Source organism: Cupressus sempervirens, chromosome 11 (assembly GCF_028749045.1).
Source record: "Cupressus sempervirens isolate cs-2001-9-10 chromosome 11, ASM2874904v1, whole genome shotgun sequence".
Classification (NCBI taxonomy): Eukaryota; Viridiplantae; Streptophyta; class Pinopsida; order Cupressales; family Cupressaceae; genus Cupressus; species Cupressus sempervirens.
Window position 1 is genome coordinate 577,439,906 of NC_143128.1, and position 4,253 is coordinate 577,444,158.

At 34.4% G+C, this 4,253-nt stretch overlaps 1 long non-coding RNA gene across 1 annotated transcript; it reads left to right on the forward strand.

Annotated features, from left to right (window-relative positions):
* The first annotated feature begins 1,526 nt into the window (after positions 1–1,526).
* On the forward strand, positions 1,527–4,253 carry LOC149530961 (uncharacterized). The gene is made up of 2 exons (XR_016359108.1): positions 1,527–1,724; positions 3,876–4,253. It is a non-coding gene; the product is annotated as an uncharacterized LOC149530961 (long non-coding RNA).

Here is a 4,253-nt window from a genome sequence, read left to right on the forward strand (position 1 = left end):
ATTTATTAATGATATATTAATATACTTCAAGAATCTAGAAGAGCGTGAAGAGCACCTGCACATAAAGTGGAGGATAGGATCATTGTGGGTCCTAAGATGTTGAAAGAGATGGAAGAGAAGATGCTCTTCATCCATAGTCAGCTGAAAGAAGTAGAAGATCATCAGAAGAGATATGCTAACAAGAAACACACTTTTTGACAGTTTCAGACTAGAGATAAGGTGTTTCCAAGGGTTAGATTGTAGAAGAGTTCAATCTTTTTTGGCAAGAGCTCAAAGCTTGCATTGAGATTTTTTGGTCCTTTCAAGGTTTTAGAACTTATCAACCCGATTTCTTATTGGTTTTCTTTGCCACTTGCATTAGCCCACATCCATAATGTTTTCCATGTTTCTCTACTTAAGCTATATCATCCTGATATATCTCATGTGCTTGACTGGCATGCATTGTAGGTACAAGATTCAAGAGTGATGACAATTCAACCCACCCAACTCATTGAGAAGTGTACCATTAGGGTACAAGACTGGGACATCCTCTAGTATAAGGTCCAATGGAACCAATTTAGTGTGGATAGTGCCACTTGGGAAGATGCGGAGGATTTATGGAAATCCTTTTCCCATCTTTTTTTATAGGTTGTTTTATTTAAGTTAGATAGTAGTTTAGGATGTGCGTGTGCTTATTTTATCATGATTTGACATTAGGATGATGCCTTTTCCTAGAGGGGAGGGATGTCATGTCCCATCTTGCAACTTTCCTTGTCCTTTTTGATGTGGTGATCATGTGGTGACCCTGTAGATTTTGACCAGGTCAACCCTTGATTTGAACATGGATTAATTAATGGTTAAGTTTACTATTGCATTATGATGTGTTAATTAGTGTGATTAAATAGATAATTAAGGCATTGAAAAGTCTTGGTTACATGATTTTAATGTTAAACATGATTATGTTTATAAAGTATTTTATGATGATATAATGGATTTCATTTTAAGAAGATGATGTAATGAGTTATGTTACATGATGATGATGTATTTGTGGATAATAATGCATGCGTTATCAAATTGATGTTATGATGTCAATTCAGTTATTAACTTTGATGGATACTGACTTCTATTTGGTTGCAAGTGTTTGAGTGATTGCAAGTTTGTCAAGATGAGGGTGTGGTTACGGTAGGGAAGGTTATCCTTCCAGAAGGGGATGGGCAGATCATCTTGTGTTGCCAACCACCCCCCACCCACCCCCCCCCAACACACACACAACCACTTAGAAATAATATGTGTTGAACTGTAATATGTATATGTCATTTGTTTATTTCTTTTCCCTAATCTCCTAAATGAAACATTATAGAGTATTACCTATTAGAATTTAGTTAAGTTGGGAAACAAATAGAATATTTGTGTGTGTGTTGCCACTAGTTTCTTATAATAAAATTCCCCCTATAATAGTTGTAAGAATGTTTCATTTGATTTATTTTTTAAATTGTGGAAATAGAATATTAAAAGAATAGAGAATTCGAGAACGAAAGAGAGAACAAATGGGGAAAGGAAACCATGTGTTTTTAGGTCATTTAGGAATTTAAAAATAATAAAAAATGAGAACAGGGTTTTGTTATGGGGAGACGACGGCTAGGGGAGATTGAGGGAGAAACAAAATACAGAACGACTTTCGAATTGGGAAGGACCAAAGGAGGCATGGCAGCTGGAGACGTTGGGCTAGCCTTGACATTCTACAGGTTCTTTCTATGTTTTATGCCATGGCATGGCAGCTGGAGACGTTGGGCTAGCCATGACATTCTACAGGTTCTTTCTATGTTTTATGCCATGATCATTTCCTTTCAGGCTTCAAAAATGCAATTACACAATGCTTTAAATCTCGAGTATCGTTGAGTTTTGGATACTGATTCTAAATAGGAATTATACAACTTAGGAAATCTCTTCTTTTCCTTAATTTTGCCCGCCTTGTGATGTTGCATGCACCAATAGAGCTATATTTGTTCCATAGGCAGAAAAACTGGTGTTTCACTAGATGGAAATGGAAAACAAAAGCGAAAAGAAATAAATACTGAATCAACATTTCATTTAAATCATAAACTTAAGACTTCTGATGCTTTCCTTTAGCTTCTGCCACTGTAGTATCTGCCAACTAGTGGCTGAACGTAGTGTATAGGCACTCTGTTTCATATCAGTCTTTTAATTGGGGAACTTCACCAAAACAGTAAGCTTTGAGATGGCTATAGGTTAATCATCTCAGGCTAGAGTGCTTTAAATAAAACAAATCACCATATGTTGTCATATGGAATGGAACTATGTAAAGGTGTGAGATCATCTTTTTTAATTTAGGATGCATCTATGTACAGCTGTAGGTGAAGTCTTTCTTTTGATATGACTGGTATAAAATATTGCTGAGATGTAAACTCCAGTGTATGGCAGTTTTGAATAAGATCTTCCACATTGTTGACTAATCTCGTGTGTTCACTTTTTACAAAGTTGAGTGAAGTTATTGAGAACAGTGTAAGTGATCTTGCTGTCTGATAAGGTCTGAAACACATAATAAGGAAAAGTTAGATTTAGCAGTAGATTGTTAGGCTCATAAATATTTAGTCTTAGAAGAAACTCTGTTCACTTCTCCTTAGAACCCTACCACCAATCATTGATTATAGCCAATATATTTTTACTAGGTGTTGATTCTTTGCTTTTGGTCTGTAAATTGATGAAATAAGGATGAACCACAATGGAGTATAATCTGAACTAAAACCTATTGAAAACCTGTTCAGTCTACCTTGGAATTATGTTGGAAACTTAGAACATGACATTCTATTTTTCTGCATTAATGACAGAAGCATAATTGTTTTGATAGGTAGAGCTTATGGAGGGACAAATAGAATAAGTTGTTAGTATTAAGACATTGATCTAAAATTGGGTAGATACTATTAAATCAATTAGAAAGTATGATAATTGTGTAGGAAGGGGCTATTTCAATACTCAAAATCTATTATGAACTTAAACAATAACTTGTCATATATATTGTATATTGTAAATTCTTAATTCCTAGCCTCTTGTATCTTTAAAACCAGTGAAAGGAAGAGGCAAAACTTAAGGATTTGTATGGTCATATTGACATTTGATACTTTTTCTTATTCGATCATTAACTAGAATTTTTACATCAAACAATATACGGTTGACATTCTGAAAAAAGATGCTCATTTTCATTCAAACATATGGAAAAAAGTTCAGTAAAAGATACATGTAGACCACGAGTAGAATTGGGTATGTTGGGATCCTAGCGTATGAAATTAGTTTATGTTGATTATGAACAAGTACAATCTAAGAAAAATGTAACTACTTGTTGTAGTCTGGTGTGTTGATGTTTTAATTTCTTATGGAAGGGTGTATTGTAGCAAAAGGGAGAGTGGGGATGGATGCATTATGTTTTGCTTCTCTCAATCTGTCAAAATTTTGAGAATAGGATTCATTACATTTTATCTCTATCTCAGTATTGTTGACAAATTTAGTGTTTGACCATGCCATTTTTCTATTGCATTTAAGTATATGATGTTCTCTAACATGCAGCATATGTGTGTGACTATGCTTATTTCATCTTGCATAAGAGTAGATATGCTTAATTAAAGAAATGTACATGTGGGTATATATGTTACAATTTTTTTTTCAGAGTAGATATGCTTAATTAAAGAAATGTACATGTGGGTATATATGTTACAATTTTGTTTTTCACTGCATATGTTTAGATGTGTAGTGTTCTTTTCTTTTCCCTTTCACATTTTGTGATTAGGCTACTAGGCACATAGTTGTATGTAGTATGTTTCATGGCTGCACCGGATCCATTTGATCCATTTTGTTTCGGGAAGCTAGGCTTCTTGTGCCAGGGTTGGGGTATTCTTCATGTCAAAAAGAATCTTGGGGGAGTAAACACTTCATGGTTGACGAGATAAAAGTGCATGGGCCACACTCCCATTTCAGATAGTAGATGGATGACGTTCGATGGCTTTGGAGACTGGATACATTGAAGGATACTTGTCAAGTTTTCAATAACATTTTTCATGGTCTTGTACCTTCATCTTGATGATGAGTATGGTAACATTCAACTAATGTAATCTCTGGTTATTGGGTTAATGTAATCTTAAAAGATTGAGATGTACTTTTGTTAATGTATAAGATGGGCATACAATGTAAATCAACACCGTAGTTCATAGGTTGTAATTTTTATGCGATTTAAATAAACACCATAGTGTTATGTTGATAAA